The 14,457-nt window shown below is 36.9% G+C and overlaps 1 protein-coding gene across 10 annotated transcripts in view; it reads right to left on the bottom strand.

The window, feature by feature from the left end:
- The window catches only part of LOC100644530 (dual 3',5'-cyclic-AMP and -GMP phosphodiesterase 11), a 146,746-nt gene that overhangs the window by 79,977 nt on the left and 52,312 nt on the right, over nucleotides 1–14,457 (bottom strand). The window lies entirely within an intron of this gene.

The following is a 14,457-nucleotide window of genomic DNA, read 5'->3' as shown; positions in this document are numbered from 1 at the left end:
AGGCTAGGTACCACTCGAATTCGAATTCACAACGGGGTTCATCGCCGTGGCAAGGCGTACACCTCTTCGTGCCTAACACAATCATTAAGAAACGCGAACATTAATTAAACGCCCTATGATTACTAGGTCCAGTTGCGGAGCTCATCCAGCTAATGGCCGCTATTATAATTACGTCGATGCTTAGACGAAATGCTATTTTTGGCGTCGTTCGTGCGCAGCTTGCCGATACAGGCTAGGAAAGCGACACGACAAATTATTTCCGATTACGAAGAAGTAGCAGATGGAAGTCTAAATGCGTCCTCGGAGCATTGGCTGATGTATCCGTTTCCGTGACAGTAGGAAACTTCCAAAAGTTCCACTGCGTCGAATAGAGTAGAATATTATACGTCGAAGTTCGAAGGATGACCCAATTAAATCTTATCGCATGTAACTTTCTTTTACAGAGTTTAGTCAAGAGTAAGGAATATATAGTAGATGATTATTAATGATAAAATGGAAATCACGATAGAGACGTTGTTGATCTGTTTCTCCAACGTACTTGGTTGAAGTTAGTCGAATCACAAATTTTATTTTCGCTTCTTCTTATTAAAAATTCTAAAAGAATAAATAACGTAAAGTAATGTAAGTGAATGTTAACGTAGTTTTTATCAAAATCGAAAGAAATATTGTTCCGCCGCGCAATCCCGCGGTGCACTCCATCCCGCGCGGCTTGACAGCCAACGGTCTACGTGTCGTCCTTCGAACCCTCCATAGGCCCAAGGACCCACCATAAAGTTGAAATCCTAACTGCATTGTTCGCACATATGGTTTAAGTCAATCTGTTTGCCCGAAAAGACTTTTTAATTCTAGAAGTGTTTTCGGCCAGTTTTTAAAAAGGTCCTTGGGTTTATTACGCGCTCTTAAGAATTACGGAGAAAGCGGGTAGTGGCCTAACGCAAAAAACGGAGATCTACCTAACGGAAAATCCCAGTTTTCCCATAAACAATGTCGCCTAGGGCCTACGTTGGTAGGGGGCTTCTTCCTTCTATCTTCCTTCCCAACATTGGTCATAACCAATCGGCATCGCGGATCATTGCCCTCACTTTCCTAACAAAAAATGTAAGCAACGAATCCGCGTTTTTCGTTCAAAGGGCACATCCATACCGAGCTTTCCTCCGTAATCACATCAGAAAAAACTTCAGAGTCTTCCTTCGGCTCTCAACGTGCCTACAAGGCCGAGAGTTCCTACGGCTCTCACAGTACCTCCAGTTCCGAGTTTTCCTATGGCTCCCACAGAGTCAAAAATCTAACGCCTAAAGTCTAACTCTAAATACAACGCCAGAGGAGCGTAATCCAAGTCGGTTCGCGACATTGTCGAACATTCGCTTACTCTATTAAGTATCCTACAGTCCTACGTCCTGTATCCTACGTCCACTAATAGACTAAATTCAATTGTAAGAGCCTTGCTCTATTGTACACATCTATATTATCTTCGTGTGATAAGTTGTTAACTATTTATACCTACTTAATCGTGTAGACTAAGTGTTGGAAATACATACTTTATAATTCTGTGAATCACAGTGTTATACTAACTGAACCACCCCTATTATCCTAACCGAAATCAGGGGATCGAACTATTCGTGGTGTCGATTATTGCAATCGTAACAGGAATTTACGACTCCCGTTGACGCGTATTCTCACGACCGCGTCTCCCCGCGATAGTTCGAAAATACAAATATCTTTTTAAACATTTAACCGCGGAATTTGGTTTTAGAAATCTCTCACAGGGTTAGGTATAAATACAAGCGATGACGAGTATACGCATCAAACTCACTGAAATGAAGTTTTTGTTTGACGTGCATACTCGTGAAACGCAGTTACGAGCTAATCCATAATGCGTTGCTCTAATCGTATCACCTTTTAATTTGTTTCTAAATGTCTGTCATTTATTATCTGAAGCTTATTATTCTACCCTTTCGTTTAATTGTATCTATTTGCATAAAGAAAATTTGCGTTTTAAAACGTTTATGATGAATTTTAATATGGTACAAGCAAAATATTAGATCGTAATGTATTTAATGTCTGTCTGGGCAATTATTTACCTAATTTGTACGAAGAATTGTGTATATAGTATATCGTTTATTGCTTTACATAAAATTGTAGGTGTGTTGATGCTCCTCGATCCCTTGCCATCTTTTAATTTGAAATAATATTTAAGGTTCTTCGCTATTTTCTTTGCGACGCTACACCAAATACGTGCGAAATTCAAATTAATTAAATAAAAAGCAACGATACAGCAATATTTTTCGAAAATAATGTTGAAAACATGATATCTTGCTGGCAGAGGTCTTCCAGTTCCAATGACACGGTTAGATACTTCGGCTAACACATTTACTTTTAACTTAGTTTTTAAAAATCAAAAGCATATTTATTTTAATTGAAAAAGAAAAAACTATGTGTTAGAGTCTAACATTTGTATATTTTAATGGTATTTTCTAGAGAACAACATGATTGTGACTGTTTATGTTACATATCCTACAAAGCTTTTAATTACATCATCGTTTAGCTTTTCCACAAAACTAATTAGTAAATTAAGCGTTTAAAAAACAATCTTCGATGAATGAAATCAAGCAAAAAAAAAAAATCAAAGATCCAATCAGCAAATATTTGATGAACGTGAGAAATAAAATTATCAAACATTGTTATTAACTTCTTGTTACATTTACCTATAAATGAACGTACGCCAATGAAATTGCACATTATTTGTTCATGTAAATTTTTCTCGTTTTTTATAACTTTGATTATAACATATCAGTGGTATCAAGATAATGAGAACACAAAGGGCGCGCAGGACTGGGACTCGGTGTAATTTATCGTTGACATTTTTCATTGTCGGTCCTGTTTCATAAAATAAAAAGAGCGTGCGACACACGCTCAAAAGTTGAAAAACACGAAATAATCCAATTTCATATTTCGCAATTTTTTCTGCTTTTCCTCGGTAAATAAAGGCTTTAAAATAATTCGTATAATATTTAAGTCTTCATCCAGTGTTAATTGGATTAACTTTTCCTATTGTTTATTATTATTGGATTATTGCTATAAAAGCTTTCGCGTATTGCGTCATCCATCGTAATAAATCTGACGCACAGGAATCGCTGAAACTTTTAATAATTTCAGATTGAGAATCTAAAGAGATTTCTACGTGATATCGTTACCAATCCATCGCGTAAACATGGTAAAGATGGAAAAATAATATGACAGGAAAGTTTTAATTGAAACACCTGGCCTTATTCACTGCAATTGTTGTAGTCAGTGAGAAGCTACTATCTCAAGCAAAATTGTTCAAGATTCTGTATATATGTACATATTGAAGAACTTATTCCGATTCTGCAACAATCCTCGATGTCGTTTGTATGTGCAAAGAATCACTGTAGTCAGTGACGGATTCAACCCTTTGGGTGCCTGAAGCTAATAATCATTTAGGGGCCCCTAAACTAAACCAAATTTTGGGGAAGCCTATCATCCTGGCTAAATCGATGTTTGTTAAACCAATAAGTAATCGACATCTACGTTTAAAGATCATTTGGCTGATCTGTCAGAACATGATATTCACTTGGAAAGAGAATATTGATTTCATGTGAAGTAATTAAGATGCACTGGCTAGCTTAAAACTGCTTTCAAAACACCCATGGTTAGTCTCGTTGGAGGATTCAATCGTTTTTCACGTACTCTAGGAAACGCGAGAATCCTCCAAAACACTGTTCAGAATGGACCCATTGATTGCTCAATGGGCGTCTCGAATATTCAAATGACTATAACGTGCTGATTCGACAAACATCGTTTTAGCCAAACTGAAATTTTCATCCTCGGTCTTTTCGTACCAACAAATGTATTTTAAGTAATTCTGACAATCTATTAATCTGCTTAACAAGCACTTTTGGATACCGTAGAGTACCGGAGCCCGACACTTACAGCGTCATTAGCGTCAAGGTAAATCCGCCCCTGACTCTAGCACATGGAAAGCACGTAACTAATACCAATACCATACTTCTTGCGACGATGATACTCTGATACCTTCTTGCTCGCTTCTAAACGATCCTTCGTTTTGCTACAGATGGTAAGGTGGACTCCACTGATTCAGAAGCTACATGTGAATTTGTATCGTTAAGTTACTCAAAAGGGATGTGGAGAAACGCATACTTCTCCAAATCAAACCCGATACAACGAAGTCAATTGCTGCATTGAATACTCCGTGCTCCACGCCTATTTTAGATAATGAATTAATTGCTCAGTTTGTTGAGCACAGCGGACCCTCGTATAACGCGGCGGATATGTCCCGTATTATGGGAAACGGAGTTACGGGAATCACACATATTATACACGCACACAGAGTTCGACCGAATAAGACGCAAAAGCTGGCACGACGTGATTCCTTGCGGGAAAATAAGGAAGAGGCATGGAATAAAATTTGTTTCGTTCAACATGTTACGGCACATGTTATTCGGCTGCACCTTGTTTAATTAATACTCAATATTTAAGTCTGAGGTGGTATATGTTGTCCGTGATAGGTGTGTGCTGCTGGGCCTGGGGTAATTGTCGCTAGGGGCTGTAGATGTCACTGCTGGGGTACTGCTGATTTTTCCTCCGTTTTTTTTGGTGCATGGAAGAAAAATCGGATTCCGGTCGCCGAAATTCGAAGCCGGGTTCTGAATGTTCGTAACCTAAGGCGCTAACCACTGCGCTGCCGTCATCCGACACTAGTTAGTGTCAAGTGGTAGTATTTGGCCTGTCGAGTGCCGCCACAAGTCTATTACTAATTTATTAATTTAACACGGTTGGATAAAATTTTAATTTTCTTAGTCCTGCCCGGTTGGGAACTAGTCACGTTCGAATACACTCGATCGATTTTCCAACTCGATTTTCTTGAAATCTAAGTCGTGAATGGACAAATTTTATTTCATATTTTTCTTCGCGTCGTACCAGCTTCCACGTATTTTTCGGTCGGATCCTGTGTACGGACTGCAAATGTGAATTATACAATTCAAATGTGTTCTAAAGGGTTTCCAATGTAATCCTTGTTTAATTTATACTAATGAATATGTCGGAGATGAAAGGACACCGGGGCATTCCTTTTGGAATTCTTCGGAAAACCTCCAATATTTTAGTCTCTATAATTTAATTCGATTATAATTGTCCGAGATTTGTGATAGTGAGCTTGGGCTCGAAACGACAAGTCGCTGAACGTAGCCGTGGTCACGGGATGAACGTGTTTACCTAACATTGGGATGGAATAATTCTATAGTTCTCCTTAAAAGAAATAATTGTAGCGGCAGGCGACAGTAAACATTCCAACGGTTTCTGTCCCGTGGCTTGCCACACACAGACCCTATTCTTCGGGCAAGATGATTACCAGATGTCGATGTATCTTCACAGTACATGTTCAGCTAGCCTGAGGAGTCGCTATAAATCTTAGGATTTAGTTAACTAAAGTCTTTCAAACGAACAAACAGTCTTTATCCTAACAGTCCCTAAATCTACCACCTACTACGGGAAGATACGGGAAATCTGATTTTCTCACGAACGACGCTTCCCGCTAGCAACTTTCTCTGAAGGGCGGTTAGCATTCTTCTTCAATCACCAACATAGGAATTAACCAATTAACAGGAGCGTCCATTTCCCTCACTCTCCAAACGAAAGCTTTCCTCGACGAATCCGATGATCTCGTGTCCTTAGACACAGCCCCTCTGCAGCATATCGTGACGGAAAGTCATTCTCTCGTGAGGTTGCATTAGCAAGATACATAGCGTCTTTACGCTCGATAGATACGTTTTAACGTTATACGTTTTAACAAAGAGTTAGTTCAGTAATACTTGTACCGTAGATAAGCAAGTGGAGTATAACTTGGACTTTGGAAGGAAGCGCATTTGGTTATCCCGTTGACGTTTATTCGTTATTGAACCTAAGATCATTGTCATTGGTATCTCGAGTATCTAATTACTACAGTTACTTGTCATATTCTGTAATAATCGTATCTGCGCTAGTAGATATCTTCTCTGTTGCATAACAACAATGTCTAATCCAAATGAAGATTCGCTTCACGTCCCTAACCTTAATCATAATGTGAACCCGCCATATATAATGATAGACGTACAATCATCTCGAGGTAGACGTTTACACGAGTACACGTTTCGATAAAATCTGAAGATTAGTGAATTCAGTGGAAATGCGTCACTCAACGCTCCGCGACATCGTAACGTGTCCCACTGTTGGAATATCACGAGTTTGCTTCGAGTACGAAAAATTCAAAGGTGTTTGATAATAGCTATGTATAATGCAATAACTACGATAAAGTTATTGATGAAAGAAAACTTATTTCAATAAGCGTTCGAAACGATGACTAACCACTTCAATACGTTTCTATGAACGATCAACGTATGACTCTCTATCTGTCTTTGTAACTTGCTGACTAATATTCTGTTTGTTACACTCTACAAAAAGAGGTCTAGACGTGTAAAACTGATCCAACATTGAAGAAACTTTTCTCCTATCGAGCATCATTTTCGCTTGTAAAAATGCATGTTTCTTCATTGATCACTCTACCGTAGTTATTTCATCATTCGTAGCTGTTACCAAACATTTCTAAATTTTTCCTACTCAAAGTTACACGAATGTCATGGTATTACAAGTTACTGCATTGATCTTAACCTCAGCTGTGGTGGTAAAAGTATATAGTCCTATCTAAAGAAACACTAACGACATGGAAATCTTGAAAACTATGACCCTGAGAATAATCTCACGATTACTATCATGGATTTGCGTCTCGAAATTAAATAACGTTTCCCTCTGATGTCTTTTCCTATCATCGATAATAAGTGAGATATCTAAGGTGGTCAAATTAGGCGAAACACCCTGTACGTGGAAAATTAACGTACGAATATCTGAATTATCTAGAACTTCAACATTTATAGGTCACAGGACTGGACGACACGAAAATCATCTTGAAAAACGACTGCAAATAGTAATTCTAAAATAATGTGTTCTTTATAACTGATGACTCTTTGTTATAAGACTATCACTTACTCACTTGTTTCAATACTGTAGTATCGGGAATAAATATTAATTGATTGATGATTTATTTACAATAAATGGATCGTACAGATGTTGATTAAACAGAAGAACGATGGTTGTTTAAGGTGAACTAATCGCAATAATGGACTATAATTTAGACAACTCAATAGTTAATTTGCGGACCACAAGCGGACCACACTCTCGCGACAACGCTAGTGTCATGACCGGCATACTTCAAATCCGATGGACCGATGATGGAGATAAAGATGTGGCGGCCTTGGCGACAATGTATATCGCCAAAGTGCCTAATCCCAACGGTCCTATCACTGAATGTTCTAGAAGCGTAGCAACGGTCACGTACGCCTACAGGGTAGTGAGGATATTGAGGGATGACAAACAAAGAAGAAACAGATCCCACCGAAAGTCAAATTGTAAGAGCTTCAGTCTTGGAAAGTCACGGCTGGAGTTCAGAACCAAATCGCAGTCAGTGTAAACTCAGAGTACAAGAAATAAAATCTCTTGTTTTTTTGTTACCTTATTTTTTTTTTTCTTTTCGTTCGAGCTACCCCCTTTTTTATTTCACGTGACACTAGCAACACTATCTCGACAACGCAACTCGCACTCTCTGACTTCTCGATTCACACTGTCTGGCTTCTCCACTGACACTGACTGTTCTAGCATCCCTTTGTCTTTTCTTAGGCCCACCACGCACGTGTTCCGCAAACACTCGTGGACAGGCACACGTAGGACTTTTCTACGAAACTATTCAATTGAAGGACCGGCAACACATTGATGGGCCCGACGACGCTTCGGCTCTCGCGACATTGTTTATGGTTTACCCGATATCTCTTAGGCCTTTTTGTCCACGATACTACAATACTGTGTGCTATACAGTGGAAATTCTGAACCGGAGAAACGTTATTAAAAATTCTACGAAATTAAAAATTAAAATATAAAATCTCGCAGTATCTAGCGATACGGTTACTGGATTTAATCGTAATTAATAATTAATAATAAACGAATAGATTATAAACATACTTTTGCTTTTAGATTATATGGCAAGTTATATATGGACATTATAGCATAAGTGACCCTTTTCGTCTGTTCCATAGACTCTGGTAGCCTTTAAAGGGCATGTTAGGGTCGTTCTCCCTTCAATTCTTTTTTTTTTCAAAATCATCCTCTCGTTTAGAAAAAATTAAAGTCTAAGATCGTGTGACTTAGAACTCACTTCAGGAACTCTTCATATCATTGCACGTGTTGTATTTCGATATTTCAATGGTTGCGCATAAAAGATACAGTACGTTATAAAAGCGTAAAGAACATGGTTGTGCATCAAGCAGCGAGAGATTACGTTTAGAAGAAGAAGGGACAGGCAAATTCCCGAAACGCACGTCGAATTATGAAAATCGTTTACCGATGATTCTCATAGTAGCGGATGAAAGTCAACCAGTTAACCGAGGCAGAAAAATATTTGAACAGAAACATACGTGTGCCCACTGTTGGAAGATCGAATTCTTCCGTGTCGAATTTCCTAAGTAACATTTAACCCCTTCGCATCGGATGATGAAATATCTTGCTACGCAATGTCGTTCGTGATATACGCTTTGCACGAGATATCTTGCAATGCAATGTCGTTCATGTGATGCTTTGTACGAGATATCTCGCGATGCAATATCATTTGTGTGACTCTTCGAACGAGATATCTCGCACGTCTTTTTATTAAATCTTCAGATATCTCGTCCAATGATTCGCGTAAAAGTCAATCCGTAAGACGTTGAGTTTGTAAACGTTGAAAAACGGAGCTCGAGATATTTCGTTCGAAGCATCACATGGACGATATTGCGTCGCGAGATGCCTATTTCGTACAAAACATCGTACGAAGGACATTGTATGACAAAATATTTCGTCCGAAGCGTATCATAGACAGACATTGCGTGGCGAGATATTTCGTTCTCCAATGCGAAGGGGTCAAATGAACGCGTTTACCTTTAGAAACATATACAGCGTGGACTAAAACTCAGTCGCCGTGATTTTTCAGACACTTTGGAGAAAAAAATGTTTCGAACTATAGTTAATCAGCTTTCGATCGACTACAAATTACGATGTTAAGAATTTCGAAAAAAGAATTACTTTAGCATATTTCTATATTTTTAGATGGAACAATACGTTCTCTTTTATGTACCGTTCGATCAGTTTTTGATTCTTTATGAAAAAATATTAAGGTACTCGGATCGACGAATTATTGAAAAATATTTTGACTTCAACGTTATAAAACTTATGATATGAAAGACAAAGAGAAAGCATAAAAAGCGAAAAGTACTATGCTATCCTTCTTCGTCTTAAACAAAGTACGTTATTCTGTCCGACTGTCGCAAGTGCCAGAAAAATTATGTAGATTGATGTCCCATGACCACCCTGTATGTTTTATTACCAATCTAAATTTTAATCAATTTATATCCGATGATAGAGTTAGAGCATGAAACAAATCGGATGGTAAATACTGGAAATATCCAACGGGGCATCGAGTTTGTGTAATAGTACTGAAAATTTCGTGTTTACCAATGGAAAGATAAATAAACGCGGCTATTCAAACACAGATAGCGTAGAATCTTAAGAAATAGAATGCAGGAAAAATGTAATCTACAAGCAATTTCATCTTTTATATTGATAATAACAGCAAATATACATTATGCTCTATGTACCAAAGAGCGATAATGCGAAACATTATCGGCGTCGCAATCGTTGAACATCAACGTAATCGACAGAACATGAAACGATTCGCAGCGAAATCATTAAACCATCTACGATACTACAAATAAATAGAAATTTAAAAAACGTGTTATAAACAGAATGAAAGAACACGTTGAAGCAATTTTTCGAAAATTTAATCGAGCCTATCTGTCATGATAAAACTTGTCGTAGTTCTACAAACTACATCTTTCTGCAACTTAGAATTACATTTTGTTTTGTATTGTTGCGCGATTCGCTGCACGACTTGATTTTTGTACGCTATTTATCTACAGACTTTTACACCACACTTTCATACCGTAAACTAATCAACAATACGATCTATATGCTTTTATATACAACGATACGAGCTCATACGGGGATCGACTCTCTTTTTAACACGTTGACGCCGGCGTGCAGCACCGGTGGGTCACACGTGCCTGTCCCGTGAGGCGGCGTGTATTGCCGGCGGATCACACGAGCTTGTTCCGTGGGCGGCGTGCATTCGGCCGTTGACGAAACGATCGCCCGATCGAACAATCGATCTATCTCGTATGCAGAGGTATCTTCTCCGATACGACTAAAGTCGCGCACGGCAACCTCATACTGTCGCAACGATATACGATAATTTATAACAACTGACAAGTTCTGTATTCGTTCAGAAAGTAACTGGAAATACCCGTCTACGTATAGGAAACACGTAAAAGGATGGAATGTACTCATAGAAGGTTAATTAGTTTCATTTATACGTCGACTAAAATCATAGAAAATTTTCTGTTTAAATTGTTTAAGTAGTGAATATCGTCGTTGTTTCGTACGTCTAAAACGATGACGCGATTTGAAAATCCTGCCGATGACGAAACGTAGTCTGTCACAGTTCTAGGCTTCTTGAATGCTAAAAAAAACTCTTCCAAAAGAAATTTATAGTCGAATTACAGTAATTTATTGTAATAAAGTTATGGATGAATCATCGATAAGATGAATGCGTACGGAAATTCAATAGCGTTTAGTTTAATACTGTTTCGCGTTACGCAGAAGCTTACGAAATGGCCTCGTTACAAATGATAGACGACATCGATCGATTCACACGATAATTTTTTTGCCAAATATAAAGAATTTTTGGACTGGACACAACGCTTCGCGAGAAACTATTGTGTTATGTAAACTCACGGTGGAAGTATATCGTAAAGGTAGGCATACAAAAACTTGTGTAACGTTACGACAAGTGCTGAAACAGGAATGGTGGTTGTATGGATAAATAGCTAAGTATGTTTACCAAAGTTATGAAGGAAGGAAACTCTTTAAAATACATTTACGTTATTGTTATTTCAAAAGAGATATGATTTTCCGAATGGTCGTCGCAGATATGTTGCTTTTAACTTCTGCAAATAGATTTTACGTTGCAATTGCTAAAAAATTGCATTTCAAGGTATTCATCTATAAATTACTATGAGTTTGGCTACACACTAAGAATGATTTATATTCGCAGAAGTTTTCACTAATAAATCGAGAAAATACATATTTCATAGATAATATTTCTTATGCGGCATAATTTTCCTTACATCGCATATATCATCCGTCACAAAAAAAATTGACTTATCTTTTGGATATTGAAATTTCATGTATATGCATACTTGTTTTTGACTTATTGGACTTGATAATTTAGCCTGCATTCGCGATTATTTATTTCTTAATACGACTAGCAAGATTACACTGTAGTACAACGTTGCTTGAGCAAAGAGATATACCAACTCATTCAAAACAAATCGAATGAAATTAAATAGATCATGTAGCAAAGTTAAGTAACTCTAAATTTAAAAAAGATTCTCCTATAACAGCGTACCTTTGGACATCATAATTTGTAGATCTAATCATAAAATATTCATTGAATACTTTTTCACTGCCTCGTACTCAATGACAAATATAATCGTTAATATTCGAGAATATAATTCGTATCGAGATGAATTCGCAGACTATAACTGCGGATGATTCAGTATCACTTACGATCAACCATCAATCATGCGGTAAAGGAAAGATAGTTCCCTTCATTATTTCATTAGTAAGTTACGAACTGTAAAAGTCAAACCTGTTTCGCAAGTAAACGTGAATTACATCTGCTCGTATCGACGGTCATACGAGGATGACTTTATTAAACAAAGATTTTTAATATTTCCATTTTATATTTGTTGAGAATTGTGGATCTTGATGGCCGAAATATTGTTATGGAAACATTAAATTTACACTGGGCAATACTATTAACGTAGACACATATTTATTTTATAAACGATTTCTAGAATATTCATCGATACACACTTGCACGCGTCTCAGCACTTTCTTCCATACCCGACCTTTTGTAGACTGTTAACCGACCGAACTGTTTACATTCGTCTGTTTCTTAGTCGCGCACACACATATCTCCACACACTAACATCCACATACAAACATCTCCACTACGCATTCGACCTAGTCCAGCACAAAAATTATACATATCTCAATAATATTCATTTTATATTTAAAATATTTTAATATGCAATATTTAAATATATTAAGAAAGAGCTTCCTTTGTGTTCTCGAGAGAAATCGCTTCAGTTAACTTTACCCAACATGTAATACGGTTTAACTTTGCCTAACAATAATTTTCAATATTTCGTTGAAAATTAATCTTTCGACATCGTTTATACGAAACAATCGCAGTTGTTCGAGAATAGCTTCCAATAACGTTGTGCCAAAGCAGTTCGGCATTCGAGGTATAAGCGTTCCCAAAGCAATCGAATGAAATGGTCGAATATTTGAGATAACGAAGCAAGAGTTCGTCGTTTGGAAGAAAAACGCATAACGATTGTCCACTTGCTCCCCATTTATTAACGAGTTGGCCAGGATTAATTTGGAGGGCAATCTTTGCGAGAAAATAGGATAGCGGTGCGGTTAACTTGACATTTACGGCAGCCAGGAGGATAAGTCCGTGAGCTTTATTCGAATATTGAAGTATTACGTTTTAAATGTTTTACCATATTAAATGCATCGTACAACGTAGAAAATGAAATTTTGTTCCGAGAAAATCGAATTTGAAATTTATCGACTAAATCACGTCCACGCTCCGTTTTATCCTGAACGAGATTTTTAGGCGAAAAGATTTCGTTTTACATTCTCGCGCGTGGAATAACTTCCGGTCGATTTTTTGCTCTTCCTCTCGATTGTTTATTCTTCCTTTCCTTTTCGACGACGTCACTAACAACGTGTAATGCTGGTTATTGATAGTTTAATGGAATGGTAGAAGCGTTTATTGCTTTGGATAAATTTGAGGAGATTCTCAACAGCCTTCGTATTGCGAAAGGATTCCTCCAATGGTTCGAGAAGTTTGGTCTGATTGCAGCAAGATTGTTATTCTTGTTCGATTGGTAGCTTGTTCAGGTGGTATTATTCTCGTTCAATTGGAAATAAAGCAAAGATACATATAATTGACAAGTTTTCAAACTTTCTCTCAAAAATGAAACCGCAATTTCGTTATCGTTGATTTTCATTCTATTTTGAGCCATAGAATCTCCCTCGCTGCAATTGTATTTATTAATAACGAATTTACGTGCACGTTGTACTAAATGTAACGAAAGAATTTATTGCTTAATTTTAAAATTTCAGGGAACACCTTGTTCTTGTCGTGTTTGTATAATAGTATCGTCACTTACTGGTAAAATAATATATTGTTTCTTGTTTTCTTTTAATTCTAAACATAATTACCAGTGATAAAGTCGACGTGACAGTTTTCTTTCCACATTTTACTGAGGCTAGGAAAATAATCTCTTTCACTCCTGATAACAATACTGTAATACGCGTACGTGGGAAAAATTATATTAACAACTTGACAAAGCAGATTTTAAGTTTGTAAAGCAGTTATACCTATAACTTCGAAAAATTCAGAGTCCAAGATTTATCAAGTCAAAATGCCGAAAATACGAAGGAATATCAAAGACTACGACTTGGAATATTTCAGTATCTGAAATTACTTTAATCCTTCAGAAAATGAAGATTATACTTTATCTTGAAGAACGGAATATATTCCTCCATATAATCAAAGATACTTTACAAATATACGGTTATCAAGGAGTACATATTCGTAACAAATTTTCAAAACACGTTAAAAAATGATGATCGAAGATTTGATAGCTTACAACTTTAAAAGGGGTAAATAAATTTTTTTCAAAGTAAAAAATCCTGTATTTGTCAGTAACTAAAATTCTTTTTGTTTTAAATAACATGTTAAGTATAAGTAGAAAAATCGATTTGGAAGTACATTAATTATAGAAATCTACGAAAAATTATTGTATTACGACAAAGGATTATCGTTAATATCTGCGAATTTCTGTACGCCAACACAAAACCTTATTGACTCTTTCACAATAGACATTCGATATGCATACACCTTTCTTTCATTCGAATGAAATATTCACACGCGTGTATCATATGCGAACCGACGTATCTATATTTTCAAATATTCTTGCCTTGATCCATATTGTCTAATATACATACATACATACATACATGCATGCATGCATACATGCAATTTCCATTCACCGTTGCAATTCAAGGATATTGTTGTGCACATAAATTATGTATGTACTACTAAATTAAAGTAGCGGTCATTAAGTATGCTTGCAAGAAGATACTATTGATTATAGAATATAG

The sequence above is a fragment of the Bombus terrestris genome, chromosome 10 (assembly GCF_910591885.1).
Source record: "Bombus terrestris chromosome 10, iyBomTerr1.2, whole genome shotgun sequence".
NCBI lineage: Eukaryota > Metazoa > Arthropoda > Insecta > Hymenoptera > Apidae > Bombus > Bombus terrestris.
Note: the sequence above shows the minus strand (reverse complement) of the source record. Positions and strands in the feature narration are given on the sequence as shown.